Here is a 26,944-nt window from a genome sequence, read left to right on the forward strand (position 1 = left end):
TTCAGAGCACTGATAAGGTTTTTCACCAGTGTGGGTTCTTATATGCTGAGTGAGACTGCTTTTTTCACTGAAACATTTGTCGCACTCAGTGCACCGATAACGTTTTACCCAAGTGTGGGTCCTTGTATGTTTAGTGAGTCTCGTTTTGTCACTGAACCATCTCTGGCATTCAGAGCACTGAAAAGGTTTTTCCCCAGTGTGGGTTCTTATATGCAGCGTGAGATGTCTTTTTTCATTGAAACATTTCTGGCATTCAGAGCACTGATAAGGTTTTTCCCCAGTGTGGAATCTCACATGTGCAGTTAGAAGTGATTTAAATTTGAAATGTTTTGGGCATTCAGAGCACTGATAAGGTTTTTCCACAGAGTGGGTTAATTCATGTCGATATAGACTCAGTTTGATTCTAAACCTTTTCTGACATTCAGAGCACTGAAAAGGTTTTTCCCCAGTGTGGATTCTCATATGCTCAGTGAGATAAGATTTACGCCTGAAACTTTTTTGGCATACTTTGCACGGAGAGTGTTTTACCCCAGTGTGGATTCTCATATGCTCAGTGAGATAAGATTTACGCCTGAAACTTTTTTGGCATACTTTGCACTGAGAGTGGGTTCCCCCTGTGTGCATTCTGTCAAATTCTGTGAGATAAGATTTATGGCTGAATCTTTTTGGGCACAGGTAACTTTTTTCCCTAACTTCGATTATTTTGCCTCGATTTTAGAGTCGGGCTTGTTTAGATAATGTTCAGGACTTATCTCTAAAAGAAATTGTGTGTAATCTTCTCAACACTTGAATTGAGCAAAAAATTTCGGGAAGCAGCCCTGTAACACCTGTTGAAATTTTTCTAACAGATAATAGTCTTTAGGTAATAGCCTCTCCGGCAGCAACTTAATTTGTGACTGAAGTTTTTCTCAAATCTATTTGTATAGGTTCTTAGCAATGCAGTAATAAGGTGTTAGTCTGATATTTAATGATTAAACTGATAAGTACCTTTTTGCACTGGTGTAATGGCAGTAACTGAGGCCGTTAGAATGTGCGCAGTACTATTGTGGCTCACCAGTCACAGAACATCAGTTCCTGTTACCCTTTCTATGTTTGGTGTAAGGTTAAGGTTTGTAGTTCTGAAGACGAGGATTTATTTACATTAGCTATAGCGCAACGGTGCTCATGTAATCCATTTTTATATTTAACAGTTTTACATATCACTCCTGCACAACAGATAATGTTGAGGCGATTTACATAGAATTACAGAACAGTACACAATAAAAAGGAAACAATCTGAGATGGTCATGAACACAATAAAGTGGTGAATTTTTCAGGTTTTCCCAAGAGTGAGCAGAGCGGGTCTTGGTGTTCTATCCAGAGGCAGATAGTCTCAAACCTGCGTAACAACAAAGGCGATTTTCCAATCTTTCGGTTGTTAACGTGTCAGCTTCAGAGTCTTCTTTCAGCGTCTTTTCTTTGATGGTATGCAGAAGATACCTTTTGTTATAACTTTCTTTTATGCAGTGTGTGCTTCCTCTCTGGAATTACATGATGCTTTAGATGAACGTTATTCTGTCATGCTGAGGCAATTTGTCTTTCTGATAATATTTCAGATGAGGATGCTGAAGTGGTCTTTCTACATTATTTCTGATGCTGTGTGCACAGATACGGCTTTGCTCTGGGTTAATGAAATGCAAAATGAGAGACTTCACTTACAGGTATTATACTTTTCTCGCCACACCTAGATTTTTGGAAATTGTTTAAACAGAGAATGCTGGATTTCCTTCAGTTTTTCAAAATAATCCTTCTTATGGCACTGACATTCAGTTGCTTAGTGCTAAATCTTGCTTTCTTCGTCCGTAATTTCAATTACCTATAGTATTAAAATTAAATAGTTAATACATGTACATTTCCAAAAATATAATTTACAAGCCACATCAATACAGAATTTTGAAAATGTTGAGCTGTTTTTCAGACACAGCAGAGTGTAGAATGGTAGCATGAGAGTACTTGGATGTAGGAGTGTAGAATTTTCAACATTTTCTTAAGCTCACAAAGGATAAATGTACCCTATGGAGTTGTAACATAGAATCCCAAAGGCAGATATTAAAGTCATATGGACTGGCACCAAACAGATATTTAAGAAAGAATACTATTAATTAATTTGTAATGTAGATTTCTGGGACGGGAATTACTCATCCACGGACAACAGGTGCTTTTCTGCACAATTTTTTTCCAGACAGAAAAATTAGATTGCAAAGACGCATAAGACTCTGGGTGCAGCAGAAGCAGCCAAGACTTATGCTGTTGTGTTTATAGATTGGAGAAAAACTTCAGTCACTAACTGGGGGAAACACACAATTCTTCCCTGTGTTGGTGTTCAAAGTCGTTGACGGCCTGTGATCCGGCATTGAGTGGAGAGCGTACCGAGTTGAGCTGAGGGGTCGAGCCGAGCAGGAGTTGACGAGCAAGCGGAGCGGAGCCTGGGACGACTGCCCGGGTTTTTTTTGTCACCAGTTCCCGCTCCCGAAAGTTTCTCCCGCTTCACCCGCGTCCTGTTATACGGGCGCTTTAAGTTCTACAGATCTGCTGAGAGGGCAGGACCGGCCACTGCCAGCGTCGCGGTGCTAAGGCGCTGCTAGTGCTGCTCATGCGGCGGCCGCTGCAGGGGCCAAAGGAGCCTTGGCCTGCGGTGCTGCTGGTGCGGCGGCTGCAGCAGGGCACAGAGGCACAGAGGAGAACAGAGGAGCACTGAGGAGCACAGACTAGCCTTGGCCTGCCATCTGATTTTACGTATTTACTAAGCATTGAGCAGAGCTGAGCAGAGGGGTGGAGTGGAGTGAAGTGCCTACATCTGCCATCTGTAGTGGGACTGGCTCTGGATCCCGCTCTTGCTCCTGAACGAATGCCAGCATTCTCCCTTGTACTCTTGTCAGCGATGAATAGCAACGAACAAGCAATGAACAGTGAGTGGTGAGTGACAAGTTGCAAGAGGTGTGTGGCATGTGGCGAGTAGCTAAGGTTGATCGGTCCGTAAGTCGCTGAGTCATTGGAGTCTGTAATAAGTCCGTAGTACAAAATCTGAGAAATTATGAAAAGGGGAAAGTGACAATAGACTTTGACCCTCTTGAAGCACCCCTCGACCCCTGAATTACTCTGGATGCCTAGACTACAGCCCTACCTGGTGCCCGGATATTAATGAATCGGTTAATTAATTAATTAATTAATTAAGTAACCAGCAGCACCGGCGGATTCTGTACCGAGGTGTGCTTTGGTGGTATTTTCCCTTGGAGGTATTTGGTGGTGTTTTTGTCCTATCAAAGCACCCTTTGGTCTTGTCATCGGCCCCTTTGATTCTCTGAAAGAAGCAAGACTTCTTCACCTTAGAGGGTGTATTATGAGGTCAGGAAAGGAGCGGCCACCTTTCCCTCCTATCAAAAGGAAAAGAAAAATACAACGAACACTAATACTAGATACGTTTAAAATAAAACAGGCAGGTGACATATAGTCCTTTAAATCATCTAAGGTCCATACATTTGGGATACTGGGAAAGTCGCCGTCAAAGTTTGATTTCATGAAAGACCCAACTGGTGCTATGCTAACATTGCTAACTAACTCATGTGATCTTCAAATTCCAATTAAAGCACTGAGTAGAACAAATATTATATCCCCTAAGCAAGGAGTAAGTGAACCAGACCACCCTGAATCTGAAGCTGAAGTCGAACGAATTCAACTGAGGACCAAGTCAACCATTGGGGTCAAATAACAGACCTAGAGATGTTAACTATTCCACTTACTGGTCGTTCACAATTTGAGGATGCAAAATGCACAAATCTAACAATGGGAGATACTCGGCACTTACTACAAACTAGGCAGCCAATGCCAATAGAAGTGCAAGTAAAAATCAGAAAAGCTAACGGGATAGGGGAACCATCTAATTTGGGCCAAATAAATCAACAAGAGCAAGATGCTCCAAATTAACTAAATGTTGGGGTGAAAATCATAAGGGAAGCCAATACCCCCACTGAAATCGGATCTTACTCTGTCTAAAATAAATTCAGTTAAAAAACAGGACCAGCCGAAAAGGACGAATACAACAGCAACTCAGAAACTCTGCAGCGCTGGAGTACTCCGTATCAAAAAGACGTTTTGAATAGTAGTCCACAATTCATTAATTCTTGTGAAGAGGGAGAAGATTTTCAAGGACCACAAAAAGAGGAGTATAAGGACCTATCATTCATAAATGGGCAACACCATAGCCCAGGTACTCAGGCACCAGGAAGTGGGAACGCAGGAGCAATTTGGGATTTATTCTTCAAAACCTCGCAATTAACTCTGGAAGCTTTAACATATCAGTCCAACAAAAAGGAGGTCCAAATAGATCTCGAGCGCTATGGCATCCTCTGTTACCAGAATTGAGCAGAAGATAACAACGCAAAATAATCTAATAGTAAGGGCACAATCCCAGCCAATATCTACGTATGCAGAGTGTAGTTGTGCCCCACTAATTAACAAACTAGCTACCATTCCGGATATTTTAAAAACAATAATTGACGATGTAAAAGGGAATTTTCCTAATGTGGGAATTCAACCCATCAAGACCGACTGCCACGCTAAAGATACAATAAAATGTAAAGACAATATTGTTGTTGTTAAAGAAAAAATACATGATATAACAAAAGATCAAGAAGTGATAAACCTATGCTCGACACAATCAACAATGACAGACGCAGCTCCGGAAGTTCATCTATCAAAAAGGGAAACGAAAAAACAACGGTAGCAAGAAATAAAGTTTTTAAAAGTATAAAAAATACAAATGCATCAGATATAGTAAGATTGAACACTGGAAACAACCATGACCAAATATCATATAGTGAAGGTGAGGGTAAACAAATGTCTCCAACAAAACCCTTTTAGTTATGAAAAATAAATGCCTAAACAATCAAGCTGATAGTATAAAAATGATAGAGAATGGGAAAATTCAGTCCTTAGAAATGTTGCAAGTGGAGGAAATTAATAAACAGGTGGAAAATAAGCCACCGCAATTGGAAACAAATAGAGCAAAGAGGGAGAGTATCAGAAGGGATGAAACAAATAGAGATTTGTTAAAAACCTGGAAGGATATTAAATTACCACAAGATCTGGGAACCGAAACGAAGCAGTTACATAAACATCGACAATCATGGTCTCAAACTGTTAGTAATCATAATGGAAGGTTAACTGAGCATGCTCAAGGTGAAAATAGCCTGCAACAAATTAAATAAAATAACCCAGATCAAAAAGAAGGAGTGGTGCAGGTAATTATTACGCCGGAATATAAATCTAGGAGTAATAATGATATCTTGACTCGTGGGAACATATTAAAATAAATTGTGTAATGCAGTACCCTCATTAAAGAAAATTAATTGTACCGACATAGAATCAATTGAATTCCTCACAATCAAGAATAATAATCGCGAATCGACATTAGTAACTTAGACATCATCTACTGCCGCCAACCTTATTATGCAAGAACATAATCTCTTTCAGGACTGGGGAATAAAAATAACAACTCCCCTGCAACCTTCCTATCCTAGCCCTTTTGTTTCATCAAAATTACAAAATCATAACCAAATGAGAACCAAGAATAATAAGAAATATTCAATATTAAAAACCCCATAGGTATGACCAACGGGCATCTTTTAAAATCATTAGACGTAAAACTAGGAGACCTATTATTTGACACTGTCAAATTTGGTTGGCTATCAGTAGCCCTCCATAATGTCAGGCAGGATTGATATCTACAATCTGAAGTTTTTTTAAGGGGACCAACAATTATGAATGAAAGGGTCAGATTATGTTTGTGGAATATAAATGGGGTTCCAGCAAAGATTCAGAATAACGAACTAGCTACTCTGTGCTGTTTTCAAATCATTTATTTACAAGAGACTTGGGCTTTAGTTCTTTTTAGATTGGAAGGGTATAGGGTTATTACTTATGAGCTAAGAGAACAAGTAACTATGGCAGACCTTTTGGGGGTTTGGCTATTTTTATATCAACTGAGCTAAAAATGGAAAGTGAAATGGACGTCCCAAGTCAAAAGGATTATCTAATTGTCAAAATACGATACAAGAAAAAAATTATAATTAAATCTCTTGTAGTAATCAACGTATATAATTACGAAGAACAATGGCGACCAATTTGATAAATTTGATAATTATGATATTGCAGCAACTGGACAATGGCACCCAACCTGAGATTATTATTACCGGTGTTTATAACATGAATATCCTATGGTCTTACGATAGAAATGTTGAAATACAACGGCAAAATTACTTATGGTCAATTCCAAGTCTTTCATCAACAATGGGCATGAGGGAACAAAAGAATGAAAACATTGGCAAGACTCTTGTAAAAGAATTAGAAATAACCATAATTAGAATTAGAAACCGTAGGTCTAAGAGTGCTAAATGGGCGATTTCCTCAATATTTGCCACCAGCATGGACTTTTCAAGCAGGGGATCATACGTCTAGAATAGATTATCATCCTGTACAAGCATTGGGGTGACTGGAGTGACAGAACTGCACCTATACTATACTCATGATACCCTCTTCCCCTCTAGGGGCATTTAGGAGTATCAGTACCGGACGCACCTGTCTGCAGCACATGATAGTCTGGCATGCCTGCACTATCTTTTCACCCAGACTGTCCATAAAGATGATTTTAGTGCCACTACACACATAGCAGGGGGAATCTCAGACGATTCGCTGGTGGAGGTGCAACTCGATGGTCCGGTTGTGGACTTCATGCTACCCCCAAGGGTTTATCCGTGATATTTATAAGACAAGACGTTCAAAGCTTGTATGAGAGATGGAGCAGATCTCTATTTTAAGGAGAACGGCGGCCTGTTGAATCAGCTTGCGTGCTATAGGGTGAATTCAAGGCAGGGAATGTGCTTTCCTGGAGGCACGCTTGGCAAGTGGGGAATCAGTTTCTCTCCCATTACACCATCAACTGATGCAGCACACATTAAGAGCACTAATGGAAAATAGCGTGCACTCATGCGCTGGCTACCCAGCATTGTCTCTATGATGTCGGTGATAAAGCCAATGAGTTGCTTACATGGCTAGAGAGACAAGACAAAGGACGGAACTGGATCCTTGAGGACACTGACAACAAGGAGACAGAAATACTGGGAGAATCTTCCTGAAAGACCTGACCCTGCCAATGCTAACGAATGAGGACCGAGACGCACTAGACCAAGACCTGACAGAGCAGGTCACGGTTGAGAGGGTCTCCTTGCAGAGGCTGGAGGTAACATTGAGGAATCCAGACGAGGTCAGTTCATGGTGGACGCTCGCTCTAGACTGATTGGGAGCGATCCTCTAGAAAGGAGCTAATCCTGCCAAGGGCTGAGCCTTGAATGCCGGCCTCCATGACACGGTCCACCAAGATCCCATGGTCGACCATGTCAACAGCGACAGAGACATCCAACAGCACCAGAGCCTGAGGAGTATCCATGACAGCCTTCTCTCGCAGGGAGTCCAATACCGCCAGTATTACAGTCTCCGTTGAGTGGGTAGGCCGAAACCCAGCATAGTGTGAGTCGAGATAGTTGGACTGTTCAATAAAATTGGACAGGCACTTCACCACATGAGCCTCCAGTACCTTTACCAGGTACGGGAGCAAGGAGATTGGGCAGTTATTCAACAGGATCTGGGCGTCTGCCCCTGATTTCTTCAGAAGGGGAACCACAATTGCCTCTTTAAAGGCCTTAGGGACACAACCCTAAAATAGGGACTCATTCAGAAGAGAGAGGGGTGGACCTTCAAACCGTCCTGCCAGATGAAGTCAATGATTGGGATAGCCCAGACCTGTTTCCGTGGCTGGTCTTTGAAATCATGCAAGAAACAGTCGTCGTCCTTCGTGACTATAAGAAGTTGTAATCTCTTGGCCGGCCTGTCCATGAGAACATGAAACCCACCTGTGTCAGCTGGCGGAGATTCAACAGGAATTGGAGTGGAAGGTGACGGAGTATGAATTTGATAATTGTCCTCCTCAGTAAGGAGGGATCTATCACCCACTCCCCTTCTCTGTCGTCGTCAGTTGTGTGTGCGTCCTCCGGGTGATGAGACATTGATGCCACCGGAGGGGTCGGCCCGATGATCGATGAAGGCAGAGGAAGAGGCATCTGTGGGACAGATGAGGCCGACTCCGAGGGAGGAAATCAACAGTAGTAGTAATCAAGCATATGTTGCAAATTAGAGATAAGAGACATGGGCATCTGCACAGCTGGATACTCAAGTGGTGGTTGAGTATTAGGCTCAGGGTAATAATCATATCCTTGGTCATCATCAATATCTTGGCATTTGATGAGAAGCTCGGAAGGAGTACGAGCAGTACGGAACCGGTCATCCTCTTCCAAATCCTCCTCATTAGCGTCATAGTCAAAAGCTACACAGGAAGATTTGGTGATGGTTGAGTTGGCAATAGACCCAAAGAAGAGTTCCTACGTTGAAGTAGGGAAACATCCGTCATTCCTGAAGGCGGCAAAAGTTTTGTTGAAGATTTCAAGAGGACTAGACACATCAAAGCTGAAGGTGGAACCAAGGATGCCGCCACCGACTTAGCGGTCAACGACGAAGAGCGTGGTTGAAGTTCCGTAAGGAAAGGCTTCTGTGCTGTCGACGAGGCAACCATCGACGAGGCAACCGCCGACAAGCCAACCGCCGATGAAGCAATCGTCGACGAAGCACCCGTCAATGACGAGGCAACTTTCGACATCGAGGCATCCGTCGACGAAGCAGGTAGAGCCTTGAGAGACATCGACCGTCTCGCCGGCGAAGAGGCATCTGTCGATGACCGACCGGAGACAGTCCTCTTTTTCATCGACGACGAAGTGAGGGAGGTGGCAGGCGAGCGATGCTTCACCGACACCATGACAAACGTCAATGGAGAGGACTCTGATGACATAATCATTGTAGGTTGAGGAGAAGAGAAGGTGGAAGTAGTCGTTGTAGCAGTGGCGACGGAAGTCTTCGTCGACAAGGGACCCATTTTTTTAGGCAAATTTGTCTCAGGAAGAGACTTAGATGCCTGAGACTTAGAGACAGATCTCGGAGGCATAGAGGGCACAGGTAGTCCCTTAGAAGGAGCAGGAGCCCTTTTTGAGGAAGAAGTCTGACCTTCATGAGTAGAGGTGTGGTCTTTCTTGAGCACCTTAGTAGATACCATCTCCGCCTCACTAACCCTCTTCTTAGAGATGACAGTCCTGAGAGCGGAATCACTCTCAACATCTGCTAAGGGATTATCCTTGGTCGTGAGTTTCTGTAACCACAGAGGTAGACGTCCCTCTCTGTCTCTTAAAGTCTTTTGAGGGAAAGTCCTGTAGATTTTACAATCTCTCACCTGACTTTCAGGGTGGAGGCAGTAGATACAAATTTTTGTGGGGGTCTTCGGAATGAAGCCGGAGTTTCCCACAAGACTCATAGTATCTGATGAGTGACCTCTTTGTAGTAGACAAAGCAGTGAAGATATTCTGAAGAGTTTCTGAAGAGAAAAGGTAGAGGTACTGAGCAGAGCTCAGGGAGACTCCCTTCACACGACGTGCAGTAGAAAATCTGAGAGCCCGAGCCTCAGAGGAGAAGGTTCCAGAGGGTGCTGTCGCCTGATTGGCTGGAGTTTGGACCATATCTAATGACTTGGACAAGTTATTAAAGTGACAAGTGTTTTCCTGTAAACGTCCATGTTACAATACTTCCTATTGCTCTTTTAACTATGCTTTTGCTATGCTATTGCTATTCTATGTACCGTGAGAACCCCACTTCGATGACGGGGAATGATTCAAGCATGTGAATCTATGAAAGATTCCCCATTACTGGGGAACAGCAGATTTCTCACTACTGAAGCTCTTACCCAAGTTGCTTTAGCCTTAGTCATCTCTCACATTGACTACACTAACTCTTTAGTTTGGCATTCCGGCATATCAATCTAAAAGACTGCAACTAGTGGCAAACCAGGCTGCTATATTAATCTATTGCCAGCCAAGAATGCAGTATGTCACCCCTCTTATGAAAAAGTTACATTGGCTTCTGGTAGTCGAACTCAGTGCATTCAAGTTGGGATGCCTCCTCTTTAAAGCTCTCCATGGCAACTGCCCAGTGTCTGTATTTACTCGGGTCTAGAGATATATCCACATTCAGGATCTTAGGTCTTCCCATTTGAATCCCCTAGCTACTCCATCCTTTAACCGCTAGAAATTGGGGGAACTAAGATTTGCGTTCCTGGCCCCTAACTTTTGGAATTCTCTCCCTCAGGACATTAGCTCGATGATATCATATTCTCAATTTTGGAAACTCTTAAAGACCTGGCTCTTTCGCCAGACTTATGAATGAATCACTTAGCGGCAGGACTCCCTTGTCCGCAGCGCCCTGAAACCTTGTGGTGTACGCACGCTTTATAAGTATTTTTAACATAACATAGCATTTAACATCGTCTAAATGGGACAACCTGGAAAGTCCATCTGCATTGGCAATCCAAGGTCTCTGTTTCACTTCAAAGTCTATTCCCTGTAGGGAGATGGACTACTTTAGTCATTTGGGATTTTCACCTTTCATTTGCATTAACCATCGGAGAGGCCTGTGGTCGGTTTGAACTAGGGAGTGAGAGCCAAACAGGTTTGACCTAAACTTCTCAAGGGACCAAACCACAGCAAAGGCGTCCATCTAAATGGCACTTCAACGCCGTTCCCTGGGGATTAGCCTTCTATTGATGAAAGCCAGTGGCTGATCTTGACCTTGGGCATGTTTTTGGGATAGCACTGCTCCTACACCATGTTCTGAGGCATCGGTCTGCACAATGAATTGCTTGACATAATCTGCAGCTTTCAGAATAGCTGCAGAGCACATCGCTTCCTTCAGCGTGTCAAAAGCCTTTAGACAGCTCACAGTCAAGTTCACTATTTGTCGGCATTCTTTTGGAAGTTAGTTCTGTGAGGGGTGCCACAATGGTGCCATAATCCCTCATAAACCTCCTATAGTACCAGGGAAGCCAAGGAAGGCCCTCACTTGAGTCTGGGTAGTTGGAGCCACCCAGTCCAGAATGGTCTAGATCTTGGGTTGTTAGGGTTGAACCTGGCCTCCACTAACAAGGTGACCCAAGTATGCAACCTTTCCCGGCCCTATCTGGCACTTGCATGCCTTGATAACGAGGCCTGCACTTCTCAGAGCCCACAGTACTTTCCTAAGGTGGATCAGGTGATCCTGCCAGGTGGAGCTAAAGACAGCACTATTGTGTTGAAAGGCTACACTCAAGGATTCCAATCCAGCAAGGGCTTAGTTCACCAACCTTTGAAGAGTGGCAGGTGCATTTTTCAAACCAAAGGGCATTACAGTGAACTGATAAGACCCATCTGGGGTTGAAAATGCAGATATTTCTTTTGCTCCTGGAGTCGTCAGACCTATCTGCCAGTACTCTGAAGTGAGATCAAACATACTCAGATACTTGGCTGCTCCCAACCTGTCAATAAGTTCATCTGCCCATGGAATTTGGTATGCATCGCTTTTGGTCACAGAATTCACGCCCCAATGGTCCTAAACCTCATTTCTTTCTTACCATCCTGGCTATGAGGCTTGGAGATTAAGACAACTGGGCAGGTCCAGGGGCTCTCAGAAGGCTTTAGAACTCCCAATTCCAGCATCATGCTCACTTCAGCTTTGATGCTCTCTTTCACATGTTCAGTCTGCCTGTATGTTTTATTCTCGACCGGTAGGCTTTCATCAGCATCTACATCATGGATACACCAGCTAATCCGGCGAGAGGTCAAAAAGAAGAGCTCGGGAAAGTGATTTAGGACTTGTCTGCAATCAGCCTCCTGATGGGCAGGTAGGATGTCTGACAAGACCGCACCTTCCACTGACCCATCTTTTGGATTGTCGGACAGGTCAGGGGCAGGTTCACTCTTTGCTTCCCGATCCTCATCTGGAACCATGAGCATGGTCACATCTGCCATGCCATAGTAGGGTGTAAGGCGGTTGAGATGGACGACCTCTTATGGTTCCTGTCAGAGCCAGGGCCTACCAGGTAGGTGACCGCCCCTTTTCTTTCTAGGATAAGGTAGGTTCCAATCCACTTACCTAGCAGAGTCCTAGGAGCCACAGGACCCAAAACCCACACCATCTGCCCTGGCTGGAACTCAACCATAGCAGCCTTTTGGCATTACCAGAGCTTCTGGAGCTCTAGGCTGGCCGCAATGTTTTTGCTTGCTATTTCTATGTAATTATACATCCTGGAGCAAAAGCCAAGCACTTAGTCCACTATATCTGCTAAGGTTCAACAAGAGGTTTCTCCAATCCCTCCTTCACAAGGCACAGTGGTCCCAACAGGAAACCCAAATAGAAGCTAAAATAAGGAGGACCCCTCTCCTTTCTGTGGCCCTTCCCAATAGGCAAAAAGCGGGCATGGAAGTAAGACATCCCACCTTCTTTTGAGTTTTTCAGGAAATCCACCGATCATGCCCTTCATGGTCTTGTTAAATCTTTCAACACGGCCATTACACATAGCAGAGTGGCTTTGGCCACACTGACCAGGACTTATGCAGCGGGGGATTGGAGGTCCCATATTTGGACCCCTAATATTATGCCGTTCAATTGCAACACGCAGCTCGATGGCTCTACACAGGCCCTAGTTGGGAAATGCGGCTCTTGGCGGGAATGGTGGACGCTGGTTGTCTTCCAGAGCTGTTAATGGATGGAATCGGGAACACCGAGAGATACTCCATATATTGTGCGACAGACGGCCAGAGTATGGCAATGGTTTGTAGTGAGAGTACTTAAATGCGCACCATTCCATAGGGAGCTCCCAATCTGGATATTAAAACCAATCAGGCAGATAGCACTCAGTATGTCCTTCCAGGCATGGAGGGAGGGGGCTGCGAGCAATAGGGTGAATTGTACCCAGATGAGACTTATCCCCTTTAAACATGCCCGCAAAGAGTTTGGTCTAAGCCAGGGGTAATTTTTACAACATGTGGTGCTTGGCAGACACAACTAAGCACACCTGGCCATGCTATCCGACAGCTCCGCCGCATACTCAAACCCTTGAGATACTGCTAACCTATGGTGCGTGTAGACACCTAATTATGCATCTTTACAGAACAATGTGATCAAGTACAGTAGGCACTACACACGGGCCTTACATTCCAATGGAAGATCAAGACTGGCAGCGGGCCTATGAACTAATACGCATGGTTTCTAGTAATGCCCATTTTCGACTGATACATTATAATTTTCTGCATAGAACCTACTTAACGCCACAACATCTTCATCGAATGGTCGGGTCTTGCCCAGATATATGCTTGCGCTGCAACACTGTGGGGTCTGATTTCTTACATTAACCATGGTCCGGCGATGAAATACACTCCTTCTGGCAACTAGCTGTCGAAGAAATGGTTCATGCCACATAACTAAGTATTGAGCTGACACCCAAATACTGTTTATTAGGCCTCTTTAGATGCCAGAATGGCACAAGATAACCTATACATTTCATCAGTCGCCTATGGTCCTGGCATTATGTAGAATTGCAATCACATGGCTGCCCCAGATTGCCCCAATGATTGCGCTCTGGCATAGAGATGGGCCTCTTCTTCTATGGCAGACGCTTCTATCTCGTCTTATTCAGATTCTTTCCCAAAGATATCCAGAGTGTGTTGAATGCTTTGACGCTGCCTCTCTCGTCATCGAGCCTGATGATCGGGTAGAGTCCTCTTGGACCGAAACGGCTTAGAAGCGACGCAGGCTTCCTCCTTGTGCTCTGGAGAGAGGCACAGGTTAAAAACTTGATGTACGTCGGTGCGAGGGTACTTGGCGTGGCACCCAGGACAGAAATAGAATGGAGTCCATTCCATTTGCAGATGGCTGGCCCGACGGTTGCCCACGAGGTTTTCCATTGAAAATGGAGAGTTTGTCGATCTATTTGAAACGCGGACTGAAACAATACCGTTGAGGGTAGAGTGGACTGCGGGGAACCCAAAGAGCGGTTTCGGAGCCCAGCCATACACACCTGAACCTGTTTGGGGTAAAAAACAATCTAACAATGGAGTTGATGCCCATGCACACTATCACCGAAAGGTGGAGTCACCTTACCTCGTGACTGGAAAGACTTCTTCAAAGAAAAACAACTTGCAAACATCCAGACCCAACACAAGATGGCAGGAGTATGTAAAGCATGTGCAGCTACAGCACACAAGCCTCAAACAGAGGATTAATGGCCCCAAATCCCTGCCGTGGTATCTTGTCATGTGGCTGAGTGTGCCATGTGATATGGCAAGATATAGTGCTTGGTGTGATTTGGTCATTTTTGACAAGGTGGAATGCTGAACGGATAGGCAAATTTTGATTTTCTTTGTTTTTGGGATCGTGTGAAATAAGTGCGGTACCTACTGTATGATGTAAATAAATTACATTTCAATATGCCATAAAGATGTGGAGGTGAGTGTTATTAGTGCAGAAGCCTTGCTGATTATATGCAGAATAACAGGTCTGGGAGGTCACTATTCTATTTCTATTTTTAATGTTTATAAAGCGCTCGATTGCTGTGGCGTCTTGGCGCTAATGTGTGAGAATCCATAATCCTGAAAGCTACAACCTGAGCCAGCCTAAGTTACAAAGAGCAGCGTCTTCAGACTCTTCCTAAACAGCCTTGTGTTTGGTTGAAATCTCATGTCCAGAGGTAGTCTATTCCACAGGTGTGGCGCTCTGTTGGATAGTGTCCTACCTCCCCATCTGGCTCGTTTGACTCTGAAGGTTTTAAGAAGTCCTAAATTGGTGGATCTCAGAAGGCGAGGGGGAGCATAAGGCGTAAATAGCTTGGAAACTTCATCGGCACCCCCTCCTAAAGAGCCTTATGAACCAGGCACAAGGCCTTGAAATCAACCCGTTGCTGTACTGGTAACCAATGCAGTGATTTAATACCTGAAGAGGTGGGGCAGCCCCTCGGAATTTTCAGAAGCAACCTGGCTGCCGCATTCTGAAGTGACTGAAGCTTTCCCATCTGCAATCTATCTATGCCCATGAACAAGGCGTTGCAGTAGTCTAATTTGGAGAGCAGAAGGCTCACCATCACCGTTTTCTGTAGATCCTGCGAGATGAATGGGAAAATCTTTCTTAAAGTTTTTAAGAGAAAGAAACCGGACAATGTCAGGCTATTAACCTGAGCTGAGAGGTTTAGCTTATCATCAAAAATGACCCCCAAGTTCCTAACCTTAGAGACCGGGACCGGGCATTTCCCAGCCTCAACTGGCCACCATGAGTTGTTCCATACGGGGGGTCCCCCTCCAAATTCTATCACCTCCGTTTTGTCTGTGTTGATCTTCAGAAAATTGTGGTTCATCCAGACCATGATCTCAGATATGCAAGCGTGGAATTTAAGCAGCGGTGACCTCAGGCTGTTTACCAACAGAGATAACCAGCTGTGAGTCATCAGCGTAGGATACCAACACGAAACCATGTCTTTTGATGGGCCTTGCTAACGGGGTGACATATATGTTGAAAAGTGTGGGGGATAGGGATGATCCCTGTGGGACACCCCAAGGAAGATGGAAACTCTTGGACTCCAGTCCATCCCAAACCAGCCTTTGCTCTCTACCCTCCAAGAAGGAGGTGAGCAGGGAAAGGGCAGTGTCCGCAACCCCCAGATCCTTCAGCTGTTGCACTAACACCGTGTGATTCACGGTGTCAAATGCAGCCGATAGGCCTAGGAGTATGAGGGCTGCTCTACCCCCTTCGTCGACCACCCGTCTAATTTTCTCAGTTGCAACAATCAGAGCCGATTCAGTGGAATGGCAGGCGCGAAAACCATGTTGAGTTTGGTCTAATAGCTTGTTAGCATTTAAATAATCACCCAGCACTTTGTTCATTGATTTCTCAATGACCTTCGCCACCATCGGTAATCCTGCAATCAGGCGGTAGTTCTTTAAAACCTCTGGGTTTAGGTTGTTTTTTTTTAGTAAGGGCCTAATGGCCGCTTGTTTCCACCGAGCCGGATATAATCCCGTTGTCAGTGCTTGGTTGATAAGGGGCGTCAACTTTTTGCAAATCTTCTTAGGGGCTAGATGCATGATGGCAGGGGGGCAAGGGTCACTTGGAGAACCTGATTTTATAGAGAGGAGCAGCTCTTGCACCTCCTTGTTTACCAGTTCAGGGAAACAGGAGAGTTTACATTGCGTCGCCGGCCAGGCATCCTCTGCACTGCGTATGATAGTATACTGGAGTCCCTGAGCTTGTAGAAGATCATCATATATCATCTGTACTGTATTTTGAAAGAAAAGGGCCAGATTGTTACATATCTCCTGATCAGCCTTAAAAGCATTGTTCTGCTGAGGTTTTGCCAAAGAGATAACTACTTAAAAAAGTTCTTTATACAATCGGCAGCATTTCTAATTTTGGTGGAAAAATAATACTCTTTTGCAGAGATGATCTCATTTTTATATTTCTGCAATGCAAGATTGTACATTATTTTGCTACTCTCACTATAATCTTGTCTCCTCCGGCTTTCCGCTCTTCTACATTCAACCTTTAGAGCCTTAAGCTGAGGACTATACCAAGGAGAAGATATCCTTGGCTTCCTTAAGGCTATCTCTTTCACAGGGGCTACCTGTTTAGCTGCCCTATCAATCCATTCGTTGAATGCAGAGGCCGCGGCGTCAATATCAGATATGGGTAGGTCAGGGCCCATATTCAGAGCGGTCTCAAAAACACTGCCCTGCACCTTTTTCCAACCTCGAACCTTGATTTTACCAGGGTTCGTCACAGAATCTCGGCCCGGATTTGTGGTTCTGAGAGTAAAATAGATAGCCTTGTGATCCGTCCAAGTCAAAGGCCTTATGTCTCGGAACTTAAGGTCGGGATTGTTGGTGAAAATGCCATCTAAAGTATGGCCTGCCTTGTGAGTCGATCTTGTGACTATTTGACTAAACCCGTACGCCTCCAGGGTGTCTAGTAGTTTGGAGGAGTCTAGGTTGTCTAACAGTTCTAGGTGATAGTTAAAATCTCCCTATTGACTAGGGCAGGTTAGCAGCTACACAGGCCTTGGGCATTGATCCTATTGAGGATAATATGTGACGGGCCACTGGTGACTGGAGCGGGCTAGCAACAACGCTAGCCTCTGGTATTCATGACAAGCAGGGTAACAATACATGTCAATATTGACTGGAACTGGTTGGCAGTAGAGTTAACCTCTGGTTTTGAATATTTGCAGGATTTAAGGTACAGGGGTCACTACTGACTGGAGTTACTTAGCAGGATAATAGGTCTCAGGGAGCCAGTACTGACTGAAGCTGGTTAGTATGATCACTAGTCCCAAGGTGCTACTAATGACTCAAGTTGGCTAGAATGATAACAGGTCCCAGGGGCCAGTACTAACAGGAGCTGGCTAGTAGGCTTAAATACAGGCCCGAGGGGCCACTAATGACTGGAGCCGGCTAAAAGAATAACAGGCCCAAGGGTGGTGTGGTGCGAGTGGCACCAGTGACCGGAATTGGCTAGAAGCATTGACGACCTTTGGTATTGATTAAATGCAGGATTCCAGGTCACAGGAGGCACTGCTGAATACAGCTGGATAGCAGCAGTGGTGGCCTCTAGGAAGAAGGAATTGAGAAGGCATAACAGGATATACTGGTTTCTTTAATACCGATAATTGGTTACACATGAATGCCACAACGTGCATTGATATATTACATTACCAAATTACAATATTCTTATATTAATTTGATGTGTCTGTTCGCCTTAATATGCCTGCAAAGATACATGATTCTATTAGGGCCCAGAACCATTTTATTTAGTGATGTCCATCTGCACACTTTCCTGCACCTTGTCGTAAATTGAATATTGACAAACAGAAGTGTTATTTCCAGAAACAGTGAATTCTGCAGGTTGTCTGTATCTTTGATCTGCACCTCACGGACTCCTCACATTCCCCTCGAAGGAAGATCCTGCCTCCTACTCATTAGTTTTGTTCAGTAACTGTTTCTATCACGTGTTCAGGTTTCATTGACTTGTATTAGGAGAGAAGTGCATACAAATACATTGTGTAGCTTTAGCATTATATACTCCAACTTGCTTTAGTGTGGATGCTCTCGTCCATTGCAAAGACAATTGTCACTTGTTAATTTGCTTGGCCTTTTGCTATTTTTGCATTTAATGTATGATAGATGTGTTGGCCTCCCGGTGTGTTGTGTTTTATTTTACATATCATAAGAGATGACGCGGAAAATGACAGTCCAGAATACACATTCTTCATATAAATCAACTCACAGTATACTGTTCTGGAGGTTCAGTCCCACAGACATTATCTCTAACTGAACGCAGGCACCCTAGGAAGCATGTGCTTTTCAAACCAGTTGCCCTCTGATGCGGCGTCCTCGCTATTGGATAAGTCAGTATGCCCTGAATTTTATGAGGGTTACCGTATCTAGTGCACTCTGTTAGACAGCACTCACCTGTGGTAGTAAGATGGTACTAGGCACCTCATCACCTATGCACGGTGCAGGGCTTTGAGTTACAGAGCTCCTCACGCTATGGAGAAGATTAGGTCACATTTACCAATTTTCCCATATTTGGTTCTGATGAAATGCCAACAGATTGCTCCGTGACTACACACGGCATAAAAAAAGTTGACCTGAAGTATAGACCCCAGCTTACCAGCAGGTCCATAGGTGTTCGATACTTTCACACAGAGATAGGGGCCATTAGTTATTCAATTTCTCTGTCACTGTTTTTAATCTCAACATGGACCAGGAAGATCACATTAACTATATTGTGGCAACTGGTTGATGGTTGATCTTATATTCAGGCTTTCACCTATCTCACATCTTATGACACAACATCCTCTGTCCTACTATGCTCATCCGGCGTACTTAATAAAAGATCTGCAACAAAGTGCCCTCTTGTGGTGCCTGCCAGGCACTGTGGTACAAAAGGGGGTGGTGATGGACGGAGCATCTGAGTCAATCAAACACTCACACCCAGTCAAAAGATCTGGGTTTAATCCATCACCATTCTTTAGCCCACTCTGCCACCCCAGTTCAGACATGGCCATATGCAAATCAATCTGACTCTGTGCCTCATGGGAACAGTCCATCCCGAACTGCCAAGCCATGTCTTCCCTGGACCGGAAACAAGCTTCCGAGGACTGGTTTCTGGAATTCCAGCCGTCTTCAGCCGGCTTGCTTGAATCCAGTGGCAAAGTGAGCAAGGGACTCGCGTCTGAGCATACCCTGCCACACTTATGGCGGCCAAAAGCGGTACAAAAGGGGGTGGTGATGGACGGAGCATCTCAGTCAATCAAACACTCACACCCAGTCAAAAGATCTGGGTTTAATCCATCACGTTCTTTAGCCCACTCTGCCACCCCAGTTCAGACATGGCCATATGCAAATCAGTCTCACCCTGTGCTTCATGGGAACAGTCCAGCCCGAACTGCCAAGCCATGTCTTCCCTGGACCGGAAACAAGCTTCCGAGGACCGGTTTCTGGCATTCCAGCCGTCTTCAGCCCGGCTTGCTTGAATCCAGTGGCAAAGTGAGCAAGGGACTCACGTCTGAGCATACCCTGCCACACTTATGGCGGCCAAACGCGGTACAAAAGGGGGTGGTGATGCACTGTAGGAGTATAGCCCAGTGATGACGCATGTCACCTTCAGGTGAGTGAACGCTACTTGCCTTAAAAGCACATGCTTCCTAGGGTGTCTGCATTCAGTTACAGATAAAGTCACTGGGACTCAACCTCTGGAACAGTATACTGAGATTTGACTGTTATATTTTAACAAATGTACGTAGCAGATATTGGCCGTTCCTGGTTTCACAAAAATGATCGGATTCCTGCCTCAGAGCGCACTTCTTACAGACGAGTATGGGGTTATCATGTTGCTGCGACAAGCTCCTTACCTGTGCAAGTTATCGGGAATGATGCAGGGGCAGACCCAAATCCGCCACACATGGAGATCAATGACAAATACTGAAGAATTAACTGAGCTTCCAAGCTGGTGACCATCACTTAATTGATCCTGAAAATAAAAGATACCTTTTTAGTATTCTGGTAACTCATGACCATAAAATACAAAGGTTATAAATTCAATATTGTATGAAATACTTAAAAAATGGAACTGGATGTGCTGAATCGGATGTTGCCCCAGGTCATGCGTGACACCTTCCACCACTATTGGTTACGGGACTTGTAGTTTTGTAGTTTTGTTTTTCTCATTAAAAGGATGGGTTCTAAAGTCCCAGTGATCTAAGCGATGTTAGTTAAAATCAGAGGCCTGACGGAGGATGAAGCATGACACTGCCCTGTTTAGCAGTGAGATGAATGACAGTTCACCAGCCCTTCCATTCTTTGACCTACAGAGGCTCGTTGGCCATTCATATTTTTTTGCAACGACAAAGAAACTTTTATTGTAGCTTCTGTCAACTGAAGAGATAAAACCCTTGGGCGTGTTTCATTAACTACTGACAAACATGAACAATCAAGAACATGAGTTTCTGGAAAACTATCAAGCACCCAATCAGAATCAGCCGCCCTTCACACCCAGGAATTCTAGAGGCTTCGGAGAGGATGAATTGCACGTGGTATAAGAGGAACACTACATGACTCAAAGCTCACTTCTCAGGGATGTACTGAACTGCCAGCCTCATGGCACACTTAGCCAGCTCTTCACCTTCTCCTCCTCCTCAAACTGTTGACCAGCTATCAGGGCAAATGAGCCTGCAGCAAAGCATTGCTGGCTTGGTTCCACTCCAGACCAGGCAAGGTGGTCAACTCCATACTCCTCCAAGTCAGCAAGCACTCCGGTCGGGCCAGTCCTAACCCCACATGAATGTTCCTCAACACAACTATTTTAATGGTACTAAGTTATGTTTCTGCCAAATGATTGAGTCAAAAATTGAAAGGTTTTACTTTGAAGTGCTGAAAGAGAAATCATGAAGTTTTTCAATATTTCTGAGTCTGCCACAGTACACAGGAGCATTATTTCTCTACAGCAGCAAATCATGAATGCACCCTGTAGAAAGCACGTTTGAATGAAACATGGAATGCATTGCAACCAAAAATCCATGCAACAACATAGAGTGCAAGATAACTGATATTATTCCAGCAGAACACAGTGCCATTCCTAATGTGTACGTCATTTTAAAGACGGTGCCAGGAAATGTATGGTCAAGTGTTGTTCTTCTGCCTGCTAAAAGACAATCTCCATTAATGTGTCAGGAAATAAAATACTATGAGAAATCCTACTCTATGGCAGGGTGCTGCCTGCCACTATATTGCAGGTTACTTCCATCATAATCTGATTTATACATACATACTCCAGGGCGCTGCCAGCTATCGGGTCTGCACACAGCAGTCTGGAGCAACTCAGGAAGGAGGTAAGCTCTACATTTTATCTTAAGCCCTTAGGTTACATTTACAGCCTGATGGGTCCGGAGAACGTTATCCTTGCTCTAACTGCGCCGAGCAGCTAGACGTAGCCCATGATAGGCTGTGTTGTGTGCTGGGTGATGCCTGGCATCTTATTATCGTTGGCGGGAGGATGAAGCTCTGATAGGAGCTACTACAAGAAGAGCAGAGAAACAGGACCACAGATCGCCACAGAGCGACAACAGCCCAGAAGCTGAAGAAAGAACTCTGGAACGGTAAACCTCCTACACCCTGGAGATTCTCCAGGATAGAAAAATGATGTTAATGAAATGCAAACTGCAGCATTATGGTCACACACTACAACATCTTTCCCTTTATACCGAAGATAACAGCATACAATAAAAAACGAACCAAAAAGCAACAAAATTAGAAAATGCATTTCCAAATGCTTCAAAAGAGAAACAGTTAATACGAATGAGCAATATTAAACTTTGTTGGTACCTTAGTAATGTGCTTGCTTCTGGCTTCACTCCATCTGCAGCAATAACGCTCTGAAAGGAGAAATTACTGCTATGAGTCTCAGAGTCTTCAGTGTTACTGCTCTCAGTCACGAAGACTGCGATGTCGGAAAATAACTTTCTTTTATTTGGCTATATAGTTCCCACAGTCACGTCATCGCTTTTAGCAGACATGCTACTGTTAGCAGCATCATAACTTCAGGCAGACCAGCAATGCGGATATCACCACTCACATTGGGTGAACAGACTCATCTCTGCTACATACATCCACTCTGTTTTAAAATTTGCTTGTGGCTGTCAAAATGCACAGAGCTGCAATATATTTGTCACACTTTCCTGACTACCTTGTTTTAAAAAGTTGTGACATTCAAGCGTGATTCTTGGTTCATCTGTAAGCTGAATTTTTTTAGAGGTTCTATTGCCACACAATACTCGTCCCATATTCCAATTTGTCCACAGGGTGTTTCAACCCTGGTAGGTTATCAACGGCCTGTTTTGCAGATAATTTCAGATTGTTTCTGTAAGAAACTGAATTTTTATTTGTGGTAGATGAGGAACAATCACAACCGTTGTCAGAGTGAACTTTCAAAGCCATTCAATTAACCTAGGATCAACCCCCTGGTACCTAAGCACGAACAGGCAGGCTTAACTTAAGGTAATATGTAAAACATTTATGCAGAAACCAAACAAGTAAAAGTCAAAATGCAAAACAATAAAAAACCCAAACTGAAATAGAAAAATAAAGGAAAATGTATTGAACAAAATGACACTAAAATGACAAAATCCAATAAGGAGAATTAGATATGAACTATAACACTGTAAGAATCACAAGGTGCCAATTGATGATGGGCCCGGGCATGGAGTAGTCTCTCTGGAGCTGACTGCCAAGTCAGAGGAAACCGGAGGCCACGGCCACAAGCACATAGTGCAGGAATTAGCCGCAGTGGTCCAAAAAGACATCTAGTGCTCCAGGATCAGATAGGGCTGCTGGCCTACAGGGAGATTCACTGCAGGTTTGGGCGCAAAGTGCTTAGAGTATTGAGAACAAGCAGCAGATGCCCAGCAGGGCAATAGCCGATGGTTGAAGGCAGCAAGGCCCGGAAGAGACTGAAAGGGAGTGACACCTCTGGCCCTCACCATCATGCAACAGCGTAGTGGAGCTCAGCTGGAGGACAACCCGGTGACAGCCACCCATTGGGGCTGGGACCCCCACGACAAGGCAGGCCGGTCTGTGATGTGGTAAGATATATAGCAGCCATGTCCTCAGCGAGAAGCAAGAAGGATCAGAATCTAAAAAAGATGCTGACCAAGCTCCCGATGACCGGCAGCGGAGAAGGGACGCTCTCCCCAACGACACAAATCAGCCAAGATGCAGACACCTCTGAAGCCCCAGTTACCCACGCCTTTTTAGAGTCGCTATTCGGTGTATTACGAGGCGACTTGCAGACGCTTGCAGACGCTGAAAAGTGAAATAGCGGGGGAAATGAAGGAGATAGCCGATGGAGGCCACACGTTCCCAAACGGCATCAACGTCCCGCCTCCATTGAGGATCAGGGGCAAGCCCGGGAAGAGGAGGTGGAGCATCTACAGAAAGAGATACTCCAGCTCAAGGCTCAACAGAGCGATCTCCAGGCACACACAGAAGACCTGGAGAATCGGTCTTGGCGAAACAACATCTGCGTAAAGGGAGTTTCACCTAAAGAAGAAGGGCCAGACATCACACAATACCTGCAGGGTCTCTTCAGGAGCACACTGGGCGCCCTCACCGGATATTTTGGCTTACATTCCAGACTTTTAACTAAAAGAGTGTACACTACGTACTGCCAGGGACAAGCAACCACTAAGATATCAGAACCACTCCATAGCTTTGTACCAGGACCTGGCTCTAATACCCCTTCAAAAGTGTTGGGTGTTCCGAGTGACAACCACACGTCTTTGAAATCAAGGAATACCGTATTCTTTGGGTGACCCTTTCTGGCTGATTTTCATATGGCAGGGCAAACTCCTCCAGCTCAGATCCATGCAGGACATTTGCCAGGTTCTGGTCATCGAGAATCCAATCCAGGAGGAGACAGAGGGCCCACAGAATAAAACTCTGTGAGAAAGATGGCATAAGGTCTACGGGAGGCGTAGCATAGAGCGAGCAACGAGACCGGACCCCAAGACCATGGCACAAGAAAGACTGGCAGTTCTGAAGACATTGTCGAAGGAGACATTTCCCCATGATGACACCGTGAACGACTGAGGGACAGATAAGTGGCATTTGCAAGGCTTGGTGGGCGGCGAAGAAGTCTGCGGGTAGCGTAGAGACACGGGGAGTATAGAGACATGTGGAACAGGCCACACACATTTCCAACTATTCCGACTTCCAAGGATGCGCACGTACGAATGGCGGGTCCTAGACAATTTGAGGTTAATGGGTTTCTAAGTTTGGGTTAGGGAGGGGAGGGTGGAGAACTGATATGCAGGTTAAAGGCATTGAAGAGAGGATCACGGGGCAGTGGAGACCGGGCAGACTTTGGGAGCTCAGGGATAAGAGGGATCACAGGGACCCAAATACAGGCAAAAGCTGGTGCACTCACTATGACACAATATTTCCCAGCCCACACTGAAAATTCTCACTCTCAATGCGAGAGGTCTCAACAATCCCAATAAAAGGAGATCCATCCTTTCCTACCTGGATAACATGGAGGCATATGTGTGCCTCCTCCAAAAGACACAGCTCCTCTCCAAAGATTGGCACAAAATGAGATCACAACTCTTTCCCCAGCTGTTCTCTTCATCTACCTTGGATAAGAAGGCGGGTGGCTATTTTAGTAGCCAAACATTTTAAGGGGACAGTGGGGGAAAAGGTGGCTGAAATCAAAGAGGTTGATGGGAGCATGGCCATTGATAGTGTAGGTGTTAGTATGAGTATTTTTGATGCCGAAATTGTGTTGCAAACCGCCAGAGTTACTGCTCCCGCAAATACCCTTCACCCGATATACGATCAATCCAGGGGCTGCCTCAATTGCCCATAGATAGGAATGGGTCCCCCCATACCCCTATACCAATAACCATTTCAAATACCAAGGGATGGTGCTAATAGTTTAAACAGGCCCAGTGGCTCAAATCAGAACAGGCTGTCTAGTACCTTGTGCATTAATGTTCCTGCCGCCCCAAGTATGAATGGCTAATCAGAATGTCCTGAGTCTGCCGCCCGCTGCTTGCCCTTATGTGTTGGTACTGGCAGGGGTACCTACTTTAAAGAGGGATCAGCATGAGTCATGGGACCAGCTACGCAATAAATGGGCAGATTGGCTATCAAGGCATAGAAGCTTCCATATATCCGAAATATAGGATATTAATATGCCATGCAGGGTTGGGTGAGTCAGTGCATCTACAAAAAATATCGAAAGGTAAAGTATTCTAATTAACTTTCGCAGACCTTCTTTGGTGAGACACCTATTAGGGGTTGCGAATTCATAACACCTAATAGCACTAACATAAGCGCACTACCCCTTGGTTATTTCTACAAACCAAGTTGTGCTCCTTTCACCAACTATTCCTCTTGAATTACTACCTCTAATAGGGTCCAGGCCTTATCTGGATTAGATACCCAAGACTGACTATCAACTTTTGGGGAAAATACTGATCCTGAGATTAGGTTACCTCATGCCCTGCCAGTAACTGAGTGTACTATTCCCACAACCCACTTATCCCCCCTATGCAAACGAAGGCCTCAGCAAGTTCAGACCTCCTCATCTTAAGCTGGAATGTTGCAAGGTTGTACTCTAAACTGGTTAGTGGAAACATGAATCTTATTAACATCTATTTAGACGCCCTGTTGCACACCCAGCAAGCCTTTACCAAACTCAGTGGAGCCATTAAATCATCGCTGTCAAACCCATTCGTACAGTAATGCGCGAACCTAGATGGTTCAATCAGAAGTGCTCGATTGTCAACAGGAAGCTCCGCAAGGCCCTATCTCAAAGCCCTAGGTGTAGTTTAGTTTAGTTTATTGCTTGATTAATTAAAATTCTAGCAGTACACACAACGATATAAAATTTGTAAACGAATACATATATATGACATAATTTCATTTTGTCTTAAAAAGCGTAATGGATATACTTTAAAATCGAACGATATCCTGGTTAAAAAGTTCATACAGTTTGTTTTGCAGTGAAGGTATAAAGTTGAAGTAAGGCTAAGGGTGTGTCCCCGTCTGGGGGTGACGCCAATGTCCGTAAATCTAATAGTCTATTGTGAGGGCGTGAACAACTGACTCAGAGTCAGAACGTAGTGGAAGTCTAAGGGAGTTGCCGGTTAAAAGAGCTTGGGTGTGCGCTACTGTGCTCAGGCAGTGGCAAAAAGTTTTATTTTGGCGGTTTTCATAAAGCGGACGAAGCTGCAGGTTAGTTTTACATTGGCCCCGCTGAAGCATGCCTTCACTGCCTGTCTGCACGTCCGAATGTGCATTTCATTTATATGCGGTTTTAACAGTTCTCTCCTCTCCTGGTCTAGGCCCTTACATATGCATAGGAGATGCAGCATATCTTCTTTGGTTTCTCCGCATAATCTGCATTGGTTAGATGTAAATGAACGTTTCCAGGGGGGCAAATGGGGTTTAACAGGAAGGATCCCCATCCTCAGGGCCAAGAAACCTTCCTTAGATGGCTCAGGCCCTAGGTGTAATGATTTGGTCAAGCCCTTATGGTTGACATGTAAGCAGGCAATTGCTAAAAGGAAGGAACAGTTATTAGGTGAGCACTGGGATGCGCTCATTAATGCTGCCAGCTTAAATAATGGGAATATATTTTGGACTACCATTAAAGAGTTAAGATCAATGGGACAACCGTTCACTCCCATCAACTGCAACATAATGAGCGCTACCTGGGAAAGTCACTTTTTCACTTTTTACCAAGAGCCTGCTTTTTAATCCGACCCTTTTATTAACAGGGTGCCACCTGGAGTCTCATTATCAATAAACGAGGTTGAGGAGGCTATACGTCAGAGTGCGGGCAATAAAACTCCTGGCCCTGATGGGTTGTCCATCGATCTTATTAAATATAAACCAGA

At 44.7% G+C, this 26,944-nt stretch overlaps 1 long non-coding RNA gene across 1 annotated transcript; it reads right to left on the reverse strand.

Annotated features, from left to right (window-relative positions):
* Positions 1-1,208: 1,208 nt before the first annotated feature.
* Positions 1,209-21,923, reverse strand: LOC147737610 (uncharacterized). Its single transcript, XR_015300111.1, has 3 exons — positions 21,870-21,923; positions 19,901-20,019; positions 1,209-1,855 (listed from the first exon to the last, which is right to left on the reverse strand). It is a non-coding gene; the product is annotated as an uncharacterized LOC147737610 (long non-coding RNA).
* Between the last annotated feature and the right edge of the window lie 5,021 nt (positions 21,924-26,944).

The sequence above is a fragment of the Lissotriton vulgaris genome, chromosome 1_1, assembly GCF_964263255.1.
Source record: "Lissotriton vulgaris chromosome 1_1, aLisVul1.2, whole genome shotgun sequence".
Classification (NCBI taxonomy): domain Eukaryota; kingdom Metazoa; phylum Chordata; class Amphibia; order Caudata; family Salamandridae; genus Lissotriton; species Lissotriton vulgaris.